The sequence below is a fragment of the Squalius cephalus genome (assembly GCF_949319135.1).
Source record: "Squalius cephalus genome assembly, chromosome: 4".
NCBI lineage: Eukaryota > Metazoa > Chordata > Actinopteri > Cypriniformes > Leuciscidae > Squalius > Squalius cephalus.
In genome coordinates, this window is record NC_137125.1 from 41,047,545 (window position 1) to 41,061,646 (window position 14,102).

Genomic DNA, 14,102 nt, shown 5'->3' on the forward strand with positions numbered 1-14,102 from the left:
AAATTGTGCCAATCAATAAAAAAAAGGATGCAAACTCATTGTTTGTCTTAGAAAGCAGTCCACTGGGTATATGGTTAGTTAGCCTGTCAACAGTAGCAAAAGCAGTCCACTGGGTATATGGTTAGTTAGCCTGTCAACAGTAGCAAACATTTACATTTATTCATTTGGCAGATGCTTTTATCCAAAGCAACTTTCATTGCATTTCAAGGTACACATTTACATTCTTATCAGTTCTTGCTTTCCCTGGGAATCGAACCCATGACCTTGGCAATGCAAGCACCAACACTCTACTGTTTGAGCTCCAGGAAAGGTGACAAATAGCCTATATGTGTTCATGATGTTCTTGTTAATATGTCTGAAAGGAATGTCTGTCTGGCAGTGTGAAGTCCAATAGTGTAGGTGTTAAGAATAAATATGCTTTGTTTTCCATCACATACGTTCAACTTTCCTGCATTTTCTTTTGGTGTAGGCCTATTGCACAGCTTCAATGTTTCTTCATGGTATGCTTGATAGTGACTTTCACTGATCTTCACAAGAGCAATTTTATCAATTGTTGCATTGATTTTAGAGTTCAAGTCGACAAAGAGAACATCAAAATGCATAAGAGTATGTGCTTGGTGTCATAAAAATTCAGTAGCATTTATAAAAAGAGCGCTGGTGTTCTCATTTATATACTGCTTTTTGCATGTGCAATATCTGGTTTCAGCATATCAAATAAAAAACAGAAGTGATCAGACAGACAGTGCTACATCCTTTATAACAGTGTTTGTCTGAAAATGATTGGTTCATTAAGCCGCAATGAAGAGGAAGTGACAGATCTTTTCTTCCATATTATGACATACAGGTACACTCACCTAAAGGATTATTAGGAACACCATACTAATACTGTGTTTGACCCCTTTTCGCCTTCAGAACTGCCTTACTTCTATGTGGCATTGATTCAACAAGGTGCTGAAAGCATTCTTTAGAAATGTTGGCCCATATTGATAGGATAGCATCTTGCAGTTGATGGAGATTTGTGGGATGCACATCCAGGGCACGAAGCTCCCGTTCCACCACATCCCAAAGATGCTCTATTGGGTTGAGATCTGGTGACTGTGGGGGCCATTTTAGTACAGTGAACTCATTGTCATGTTCAAGAAACCAATTTGAAATGATTCGAGCTTTGTGACATGGTGCATTATCCTGCTGGAAGTAGCCATCAGAGGATGGGTACATGATGGTCATAAAGGGATGGACATGGTCAGAAACAATGCTCAGGTAGGCCGTGGCATTTAAACGATGCCCAATTGGCACTAAGGGGCCTAAAGTGTGCCAAGAAAACATTCCCCACACCATTACACCACCACCACCAGCCTGCACAGTGGTAACAAGGCATGATGGATCCATGTTCTCATTCTGTTTACGCCAAATTCTGACTCTACCATCTGAATGTCTCAACAGAAATCGAGACTCATCAGACCAGGCAACATTTTTCCAGTCTTCAACTGTCCAATTTTGGTGAGCTCGTGCAAATTGTAGCCTCTTTTTCCTATTTGTAGTGGAGATGAGTGGTACCCGGTGGGGTCTTCTGCTGTTGTAGCCCATCCACCTCAAGGTTGTGCGTGTTGTGGCTTCACAAATGCTTTGCTGCATACCTCGGTTGTTATTTCAGTCAAAGTTGCTCTTCTATCAGCTTGAATCAGTCAGCCCATTCTCCTCTGACCTCTAACATCAACAAGGCATTTTCGCCCACAGGACTGCCGCATAATGGATGTTTTTCCCTTTTCACACCATTCTTTGTAAACCCTAGAAATGGTTGTGCGTGAAAATCCCAGTAACTGAGCAGATTGTGAAATACTCAGACCGGCCCGTCTGGCACCAACAACCATGCCACGCTCAAAATTGCTTAAATCACCTTTCTTTCCCATTCTGACATTCAGTTTGGAGTTCAGGAGATTGTCTTGACCAGGACCACACCCCTAAATGCATTGAAGCAACTGCCATGTGATTGGTTGATTAGATAATTGCATGAATGAGAAATTGAACAGGTGTTCCTAATAATCCTTTAGGTGAGTGTACATTCAATAATGAATTACCAAATAGAAAAAATGTAGGGCATGGATGTGGTTCTATCCATCGTTTGTTGAATGGATTTTGAGATGTGGCCGTTGCGCTCAAAGATGAATGTGAACTTGAGCGGGTTTAAGTGGACTAAATGATTAGAGAAGTCCTGCATACGTCACCAGAAAGAAGACTGTTGTTTTCACCCGAATTTCCAGTTATGACATTACGAGGTCAAATAAAAAAAAGAAGTCGGAGCAAATAGCCTCGTGGGTAGCGCTCTGATGTCATGTGCGATTCGGGCGGCATGAGTTCGAGTTCTGGCTTTTGGACTTTTCCCGATCCCGTCCACCTCTTTCTCCTACTTCGCTTCCTGTCAGTTCTCATACTGTCCTGTTTCACTAAAAGCAAAAAACCCATAATTACTATTTATATATTCTGTGCAGCTGGCATACCACACAGTCACACCGTGATAAAGGATACTCTCTATGGCACTCCTGTAGAAATTTATCAGGAGCTCAGAGGAGAGTCAGACCTGCTACTGTAGCAATGCTGAAATAAAATAAAAAGCAGATTAGATGCATACCGAACGTTTTTCACAAGCTTTATTCTGTCTCTTACTCATCAGAACAGAAATAGAAAGAACATTGGGTTCCTGCTTGCTCTAGGAACTTTTAAAAATGTTGCTGTGATTGTAGCGGAGACCCGACACATATCACCGTGAGCTGTTATATCTCTAGGACTCACAGGACTCATTGTTTTTACCTCTGCTGGAATAGATGGGGTTACGGGCGTGTCGCTTACAGCAAAATTGTGTAAAATTTAATTGAATGAAGTTTAATTTTCTTACCCCTTTGGCAATTGTTTTCTTCTTCATTTTAAGTATAAATACAGTAATACAGTACCTAACTGCAGTTGTAGGCTTTTTAGTAACTAATAATATAGAATATAACTATGGTAATATAGAATTCAGCTGATGTTACAGGTGTGCAGATCAGCTGTTTACAGGAGCTTTAAATGCGCATCATTCAATTAGATTAAGAATGGAACTATCCATTCTATAATATTTATTTGGCAACAAAACTCAGATCTTTTTTATCATGGTTCATGCGAATTTATGCTAATACAGGAATGTTCTGACATTTCAGAACATAGAAAAAAGCACACAATGGGTTTATAAGTGTGTCCTTAACTGCTGCTCATGGACACAATGCGTGCTCTCTCCCGCTCTCTCTGGTTTAAAAAAAAAACAAAAAAAACAAGGACTTCTAGAGCTCTTTTTCACTCTATGGAATGTTCTGTAAAATCATTCTCCACATTTTAAGTGCCATGGCAACAAGAGGACTGCAATACGGAGGTTCAAGGACTCCTCTTGTTCCTGTAACATTTTAATTACGTTGCTGATGCCTGCTTTGGAGATGTTTTGTGGGCTGCACTGACTCAAGCCTGTAAGAGTTTTACCCTCCAACTATTCTGATCTCTCCCTCTCAGTTTCAGCTAGATTAGGATTAATTGATGTAAATTCCCTCCTGAAAGCAGCTAAGATGAAAAAAAGAATCCATTTTAGACAGAAATAGAGGAAGACAATTGGGCAGTAGAAAGGAGAAATGAGGGAGGGGGCAATCCTAAGCTTGTTAAAATTTCGCTGTAAATTAAAGGGGTACTTTGCCAAAGAAGGATAATTGCATTACTTAAACTTTTATTTAAAAAAAAGATATAAAGATTTATAAGATTTACTTTGTGTAATTTGTGAGGATCATTTTGAGTTATAGACCATCAGCGTGATGATTATATTGCATAAACAATTATACAGTAGTGCTGTTCAAAAGTCAGTAATATTTAAAAAATTAAGTTCTTTAGAACATTCTATTGATCCTTTTTATCATGTGTTCACAATATATCATGTTTTCAACTTTAATAATGATAATAAATGTTTCTTGAGCACCATATCATATAAGAATGATTTCTGAAGGTGTCAGGGTTGGAGCTTAGGGATGAGCCGAGGACTCAAGATGGAGAGTTTCAATGGGCTTTATTAATATTTAAATTAAACAAAACAAACAAAAACTAACATGACCGGCAGCTTGACTGGGGACATGACAATGCAGGGCAGGAACAGGCAAGGCAACACAAGACTGGAACATTTAACGATGAACTGTCTGGGACTTGGTTAATTTTGCTAAACACAATTATTCTCCATAAATAAGGATCAAACAAGGCAGGTAACAAGAGAGGACAGGAGGGGCAATTAAACCAATAATCAGATAACAAGAAGAGCAGGATTAATACATTAGACAGGAGAGCACATGACACAAAGAAACAAACATGACACCATGAGATCAGGCTAAACAAAGCAAAAAAACAAGAGCACATGGCCTGTGAACATAAATCACAAGCCATGTGCTCAAACAAAACATGACACGAACACACAGCCAATGAGAGCCCTTACCAAAACAGAACATGGCAACATGAAAGCACACAGTGTCAGAGTTCTGTCACCAAACTAAGATTAAACAGACCGAAGTGACAGAACCCTGACAGGAGGATCATGTGACACTGAGTAATGATGCTGAAAATTCAGCTTTGCAATCACAGGATTCAATTATATTTAATAATATAGTAAAATTTAAAACTCTTTTTTTTATTGTAAATCTATTTCACAATATAAGTGTTTTTACTTTATTTTTGAAAAAATGTATGCAGCCTGGCTGAGCAAACTTTCAAACGGTTGTGTAGAATGTAATGGTTAGAACAACTAGACTGTGAGTAAATAATAACATTTTCAGATACACCGGGAGGCAGAAAGGTGCATTTCAATAATGTTCATTTCTAGTTTCTCAGTAAACCAGACACTCCAAACAATGAAGAGAAAAAACAGGAAGGACGCTTATAAATTCTAAATGAGACTGAGACAGGAAAAAGCATGTCTTTCTAAAGAGCACTGGTAATTGGCTTATTTAAAATGTTTTGCTGTGTTTGTGTAGACAGTCTTTCATCTGTCACATAATGTGAGAGAGTCTGTGACTTCATAGATGAAAAAAGTTTGTTTATCATAAAGTAAATTAATTATCGGAAAATAGCAACAGTCCATATGTTATTAGGAGGTCTGGTCACCCTATACGAACATCCAATTGTAATTGGTGTGTAAAGAACTCTTTACAATGACACACAATGGACTTGATATAAAGTGTGGTGTCCGCTGTTACAGCAGAATCAGCTCATGGCTTCCTGAGGCCTTTGTAAAAGTACCAGGCCATGCAAAATCCCTACAGCATTAAAACCACCAATATTGGAGTCCTAGCACAACAATAGAGCTGGCGCTTCTGCACATCTTCCTGTGCTGAAAACTGTTTTATCCCTTTTCTGTGGCAGATTACCTGGGGATTAATCTCCCATTCCAGACACACGGTGGGAATGCTAATGTCAGTCTCAGATGGAATACATTTGTGTCCATAATGCTGACGGTGTGCCACTTACAGAAGCGAATGTCACAGGTTCTGGTGTTAGTTCTGGTCTTTGTGTAATCTGCCTGGCCTGGTGGGTTTGAACACAATAGAGAGAGAGAGAGAGAGAGAGAGAGAGAGAGAGAGAGAGAGCAAGAGAGATGCTGGAGTCTATCCTGGGACTGTGTCTATTTTATTCCAGTGATTTTTTTTCTCTCAGTCTTTTTGAAATGAAGAGAATTAATGAGGGGTGAGCACACAAATGCATATCAGAAAACCCCTGAACAAGTGGATGGGACGTCATGTGGAAAAAATAATAAAATCAGCATCTGTCATCTTGGTTTGCTTCTGACAAAACATAATAAATGTTTGTTTTATTCTGTATTATAACCCATCCATGCTTCTCTATGAACTACTGAAGCAGCTATTTATTAATATACATCATTTAGGTAATTACAAACAGACACTGTCTCAGCACATCCACAACTCTCTGGGCCTCACCTGCCAAAAAAAAAAAAAAAAATTCCCTTGCCCATTGTGACCTTCAGCATCCGTGCCAGGTGCTGAGACATCATTTTCCCTCCACCCGAGCTGCAAACGAGAAGCTCATTATCAGAGAGACGGAGTAATTAAAGGCCTGATAAGTGACTGGACGTTCCAAACATCAACACTTGCAAATCTGTAGCTGAAACCCAGATGGAGAGATCTGATTGGATATATCCGTTATCAGCGGAGGGTTTGATCCCTGCCTGAGCTTCTGAGAAGCCTAAAAACCTCTGTCCACATTAATCACTCCCACCAGCAGCAGAAATGCTTTTAGAGGAGATTCTGTTAATCACTAACAACAAACACACATCAACACCGCCTGTGTGCTTTAAGCCTTCCTGTGGTGGCTAATGAATCACCGCTTTAAAGTCAAGCAAATAAATCATTTATTTGCTAAATTAAATGGTGAAGGGAAATTTAAAGCACTATTCAGATGAAATTAGTTTTCCACATGCTGTTTCATTTACAGTTATTAAAAGGATGTGATTAGGATTTCTCCAATCATTGGAATGATTTCTGTAGGATCATGCACTGAAGACTGATAGACAATTCAGGTTTGCAATCACAGGAAAATATTACATTTTAAAATATATTTAAATATTAAAACAGTTATTTTAAATTGTAATTTATTGTAATAAAAACTGTGATTTTGTTTGATATATACGTATATATATACGGCTGCTGCACATCATCATACCAAGTGACTTATTAAACAATTACCATATGAAAAGAAAGTGCTGAATGCCAAATTACCTGATCTCCTCGGGGAAAGCTAGTAACATCCAAAAAGGGCTTAAATTAAAAAAAAAATTGTTCCAACACAAAAAGCTAACTACTTTCTCCTTAATAACTTTAATAGCTGAAAGTTCCAAAGTTCTTATCCAGAGAAAGCTAATGGGATGAACTGCATGGTCGCACAGCACTTTGATAACAGCACAGGCCTAGAGCTAGTTTATCAGTTCACCAGTACACGCACACATGCTCACACACATACATGCACAAAAATGAAAGAAATTATAATTTATATTGCCATAATACTACCCCAAACCCTAACCATCACACAAAGCATTTTCAGATTGCCATTAACAGATTATTTAGCATGTTTATTAAGCTGTCCCCAAAAGGTCTTACTGTCCTTGTAGGGACATCTGGTCTCTACAAAGGCAAAACGTGACTCACAGATACCCTTTCCTTTCTGCTTTAAATCCTTCAGGCCTTTATGGTAATGTATGGTAACAAGCAAATATCTGCCTAACTAGACCAGCTGATTAAATAATAAGCCAATCAGAAGGGCTGCTTATTATCCATGCTGACATACAGTGTTATTATTTCAAAGGAGCCAATTGGATCACAGACAGAGCCAGAGAAGGAAGTCAAATCTTTCTCAGCATTTTTATTAAATCAAACAATAAAAAAAAAAAAAAAAACCTCCCTTCACCCATGGGAGGGTGATTTGATTATGAATATTGCTTTCTCTTCTTTTTTTCCCGAGTTGTGCCTCGTAATACCCTTCACTGAATATGTGTATGTGTACGCAGGTGTGTGTTTCTAAGTGTTATTATCACTAAAAGCAAATAAGAGTGCTACACAATTTGACTAGTGTTAACGAGTGTAAGAGCATCTCTTCATTCCTGCTAATGGCTCCCGTGCTAATGCTTCACGTTACCGTGCATCTTGCATTACTTTGAAAAACAAAATGAACTCAGATTGCTCCACTGAGCTGAGAAGACTGTGAAATAGGAAAGTTTTAAAACATCAGTCACTGAGCACACTGCTCGGATTTTAAGAGTCTCAACGACAAAAGGGGAAATCTGGGCCATACACACCAAGGAGGTCTATACGCTAGCTTTCTCATTCATCTTTTTTGAGCCAATCACCAGAGCAAAAAATGCCATGTGACTAATCTATAATTGATTTGTGCTAAGCTACTGTCTTGAACAACTATTGCAGAAGACAGAGTTATAAAAACCTAAATAAATAATAATATATCTACATAAATAAAAATATGGCTGTCAATCGCTTAAACAACAAAAAATTAGGGCTGTCAAACGATTAATCACGATTAATCGCATCCAAAATAAAAGTTTGTGTTTACATAATTTATGTCTGTGTATGGAGTATAATTATTTTCTATATATAAATACACACACATGCATATATATATTTAAGAAAATGTGTTATTTATATATAAAATATTTATATATAATATAAATTATATATAATATAAATATATATACACAGTATATACATGCAAATATTTCTTAAATATATACATGCATGTGTGTGTATTTATATATAGAAAATAATTATACACCGTACACACACATGTATTATGTAAAAACAAACTTTTATTTTGGATGCGATTAATCGCGATTAATCGTTTGACAGCCCTACAAAAAATTAAATAATTAAATGCACAGTTTAATATTTGGGGTTAAATATTCAACTCTAGTCATTTAAGGCACTTTGGACATAAGCAAACTTTTTTACATTCATGGATTACGCAGCATGGCTCAAACTCAACAAGGCGGCTGATTTTGGAAACACATTCCTGATTATGGTTTTACATAAAAATACACAGAGTAATTGCATAATGCAGTAGTGGTGAGGCTTTACAATATGTTACTAGCCTCCAACTAAAAACCCATACAGTTTCTTTCAACATTCTGTCAGACAGGCCTTCTTTTAACTCAGTTTCAGCTGTTGATCAGTGTTTTTTTGTTTGTTTTTCATCATTAAAATGACTCATCGAATCATGCCTTTGTCACGACTGTCGAGCGATATTTCATGATCCGCTTTTTATTCAGCCCATCAGCTGTAGATCTAATGCCAGACTTAGACATGACGCCTAGAGAGTAATGTCACATAATCATGAATTAAAAAAACTAACCAAGTAATCCATCTGTGATTTGTGCAGGCACTGCACAGGAGATTTGATTTTGCTAATGGAACCTGCCAATGTCAGATCTTTGCTCTGTTACCTCCACGTCTATTTTTCTCCAATTATGCCATCAGGGCTGAAGAGGCTTTGATCTGCGGGCCCATAGGGAGGGCCATCTCTTCACGGGAGGAGTATATTACACAACTAGACCGCTGATAGCGCTAGAAGCTGTGATGATTGTTAGGGGGGAAAAGGCCTTATTTTTCCCATTAAAAATAGTGGGCTATAAAAGATGGCCATTCTGAAATAGGCAGAATGTGTGGGGTCATTTCCATCTCTTGGAGACGGAGGCATTTCCAATGCATATATCAACAATTAACGCATGATTACAGTGAGATGATTAGGGTGCTGTGAAAAAAGGAAGTCAAAACTAAAAGTGAGATAGGAAGTGGGGGGAGTACATCAAAAGTGATGGTACCACTTGAAAGCATAGTTGGTGCCATGTGTCTGAGTCTGTCCTCTCCATCAGGTCAGTCTGTTTGTGTCTGGCCTCTTATTTATGGCGGTATTAAAGTTGAGCAGATAATGGGAATCTGAGGATATCGGTTTGGATTATCCAGCTTTGAGAGGACTGGGATTTCTCAGTCTGCAGCCAAAGGGAAGCTGTTGTGTTCTTTGTTGTGCTGTGCTGACTTGACTTCAGAGCAGGCTGCTTTATAAGATAGAAATTTCTCTTTGCTGAATGTTATCAAAAGGGTTGAGTGTGAGAGACCCAAAATTAAACTATTGGATAAGATAGTTCTGACCTGAAAAACTACATTTGCATTTCCAGAAGGAAATGCATTTGCTTGAAAAGTAGCAAAGGAATAATATAAAGCTGTAGGTGTGTTTCAGGTATGTCGAAGGGATAACTATAACTAGTGAGCACAATGCAAGAATCCAGTAACTTTAAAATGAATGAATGTGTCTGTCTCTGTAATTATTTTTCTAAAACTGACTCAAAAGTTGGGGGGTCAGTAAGATTTTCTTAAAAATAATTGTATACTTTTATTCATTAAGGACTCATTCAATTGATCAAAATAAGATAAAGACATTTCTAACATTACAAATGATTTCTATTTCAAATAAATGCTGTTCTTATGAACTTTCTAATCAACAGAATCCTAAAAAAAAAAAATATTATGGTTTCCACTGAAATATTTAGTTGCACAACTGTTTTCAACATTGATAATAAGAAATGTTTCTTGAGCACAAAATCAATATTATCACTGTTACAACTACGTTTACATATGCTTGGAAGCAAAAACTAATTCAAATTAGTAGGCCAGAAACCTCACGACTATTTCAGATGAGCAGGATAATAAAACTGCTGTGCATCAAATCAAAGAAGAGGGAAAGAAAGTTCTACCAAAAAGACTCAGGAGGATTCTCGAATGAAATAGATTTTATTTTGTAAAAATAAAAGTAGATGCTCGACAAGCTCCGTCTCAGAATTCTTTGGCGTAGGCCCAGTCCTCCGTCCGGGTCTGAAAGTTTGCTGGTAGGTCCTGCCTGATGATAGAGGCAGGGGCGGAGCCTACCCCCCTGACGAGTGGACGGGAGCCATCCTGGTGGTGGTGGGGAGGATGGGGGAAAACTTTGCTACGACACCTACAGGCAACAAAATAGGATGGTAAGATCAGTCTTTTATATTTGATGTCAAGCTGTGATTGGTAGCGCTAAATTATGAATTAATGACGTGGCAGTGAAGTCTTTCTGGTAGAACTTACGCTTACGCTTTCATGGGGGTGTAAGTCTGACATTATCTTCAAAATAAAGTTTGAATATAGTCTGTGTTGAGTGATTTCAACTCAAATTGACTGAAAAAAAATACATATGGATAATAAGAAAAAAAGTCATTTCTTTATTTATAATTGAGCAATTTCTGAAATGGCTGAATAAACTGGTTTTAGTCTTGATGCTTTATTATTTCATTACATTATTTCATTACAATATCGCGTGCATATCAGCCAAATTTTTGGACATCAGAAACACATTTTCAGATGAAACAGATGTTTTTTCTCTGAGATAAAACAGAATAAATGTACATACAGACATTAGCACGTATATACACAATCTGGTGCTGCTCTTTTGCAAAATTGATTAGAAAATTTGATTTGTGCAGTGGAAACAACAAAGACTCATTCAAAAACCCAAATCTATTGAGCAGACTGATGTGGATCTATTGATCTTGTTTTCATTGTAAGCTTTAACAAGCAAGGTGAACAAACAAAACAGAGAAAGAGAAAACGAAATCAAACTGCAATTCAAGTTGATCTCCAATAGTATCTATTTAACTAGCTAAATACAGCCACTATCCTCTATTCACACAACAATATCCCAGGAGTGTCCTCGGAGTAGACCTTGAGTAATTGTAGCACAGTGTCTTTAACCGAGACAAGTCTTTTTAAAGAACCTCGAACATCTCAAGAGGAGCTTAAGGGATTTGGCTTGAAATCATGACAGCCCATCGGTTATGCTGCAGCAGTACTCATGCGAGTTCCTGGAATGACATGAATGTTTATTTGTGCTTGTGAGACAGTTTGTACTGTACTTTGGAGCAAGATTGTTCAATACTTGTAATAAATGTTCAACATTTAGAGAGACCAAAGGTAAAATATTAGGAATTGGTTTGATTTCTTTGGTTTGATTTCACTGGGATTCATTTAAGACAATAAATCAGTCATCACAGCAGTCACTGCGGAAAGACTTCAACATGTCTGACACCGTTCCAATGATTAAAGTGATGCCCATGAGGCTGCTTTCCTCCTCCATGAGCTCTGCTAAAGATCTCTGTTTTAGTCGTCTGGAACAGGCAATACTGCAGCTACTGAAATAATCCGATCCTGCATCTTGGCCTCATCTACAGACAACCAATCTTGAGCACTCACTTCATCTGAATGTAAATGGACAGGGAGGAGATAAGCTGTGAGAGCTGGGATTGTTCTCGCAGATGAACAAAGTGCTGTTTCTGATTGGTCGTGATTGTCCAAGCACAGCATGCAGAGCAAATTAGAGGTGACAATGAACTCTGTATACAATGTAAAACGTGTAAGCATTTATTTATTTATTTATTTAGGTCATACCATCCACAAATTTTTCTTATTAGAAATTAAATTAAATAAGTAAAAGTAGTCATTTCTATAATTATGCAATTTCTAAAATGGCTGTATAAACTTTATTTTATTTTATTGTATTATTTTTCAATTAGTTGCTGTATCAATAGAGAAAAATGTGGCCTTTATATATAAATGCTTTTAAAAAGTGTGCCTTGTACACCTTATAATGCATTGTATGGTCTCATGAATAATTGTAACCACAGTTAAAATACATTTTAAAAATACAATATGTAAGAATTTTGTAATAAAATATCCACACTTGCACAGTGTGATATATATTTTCTAAAGTTGTGTACTTACAATATCCCAAAAGTTCCCAAAGATTTTTTCCTAATTTTAAACAATGGCTCGTCCATGTTCACTTGTCACCTGTCAATGACGTAATATCCGGGTTATCCCATAGTAACCATGGCAACAGACGTGGACAACTGCGTTACATCTAGCGGCACGCTCACGCTGTTGTTGTTTCGTTCAAACATTATGGACCATGGCAAGCAGACTTTGGGACAAAAGGAGAACTAAAACGAGGATCAATATAAGCGTGGCATTTTCGAGATGCCGAGAGCTCCACGTCCGTAACAAACTTTGACTTGATAGAGACGCACAAATGTAGAGGTAAGCAAATGTACATAAAACTAATCAATGTTGTATAGCTCAAAATGATGAAATGTTAGAATATGATCAGTATGTTTTTCTAATGTTGATCTAGCTTACTGTTAGTCTCAAACAGACAAACTAACACATAGAATAACATAACTTTCAACACACTCAAATGCAGTTTAGTGTGATAGTGTAGACCAAGTGAAACAGCGCTGCGTTACCTCACAAGTTTAATTCGTCAGATAAACTGACCTGTGTGAGTAGTAATTCAGCACTTGCGGGTAGTTCGGTAGAATGAAATGTCCTTATTCCTTTTTATCCGCTGGACTCGCGTGTGGCGCTGATACCGGTCTCTCATTAGCAATCATGCCCTGCTTCATTCCACAGTCATGTTAAAAACATCAATGTATTCACTCATCCATAAACATTATTAGATCCTTCGGCATGACGACAAGTTCCATAATTCCGCTTATGCGTCATCAACCTACGCCTTTGCTATTGTAAGAGGTTAGCGACCCCTAGCGGTGAAAAAAATTACATATTGTAGATTCATTGTTACACTTTTAATGCATACAACGCATGACAAACAATCAATTTCCAATGTAACAAGGAATCTTCAAAGAATTTAAGTAAAATGTTTCCCCAAATCTTTCTTACATTTGGTGCATGGCAAATGTTAATTTCACTGTATAAGTTCATTGTTCATTTCTACCTCACTTTTAATTAAGATTGTAGAAGTTTGTCTTAAAAACCTGCTTCTCCACAAGGAGCTATTAATAATCATTAGAAGAACCTTAATTAGGAAAAATTAATTTGAATCTGTGGATGCAATGTAAACATGAACAACACAAGCAGGCAGAGACTAACGTTACGCAGAGGTGTGTCTGGGAGCTTGGCTAAAGATATATGGGATTCATTAGAGGTGTATTAAATACTGCGAGCTGCTCAACTGTGTGTAAGCCATCTATTTATCACACACCGCATCATACATGAGCTGGCATCCCATCAGAGATTTACAAGGCACAGAGCTTCACAGTTTCAGAGTCGTGGCATGAAAATTCAAGAGCCCTGTTCCAGTGAGCAAAACATGCCGGCAGCATTTTAAGGCATCATAGGCTGTTCCAAAACGTAGGCCAATTTAATTATGCTGCCTCCTAAGGTACCTTCTTTTGGCCAACAGCATCCTTTTTAAAGACAGCAGCAGAACACATTAATTCTGTACAAAAACAGATCAATAAAAATAGTTTAAACTTATTAAAAATGTATCATTTATGTGAAATTTATGCTTAAAGGTGCCCCACTTTGTGCCCGACAGGCTAATAGTTAGCTTAGCATCATGCTAACATCAAAGTATCCCACATGGAACGCTATTTGAGTTGTTGTTCCCAGTAGGGCAGCAGGGCAGCGAGGCAGCTCGGTCTCTTTTCTCAA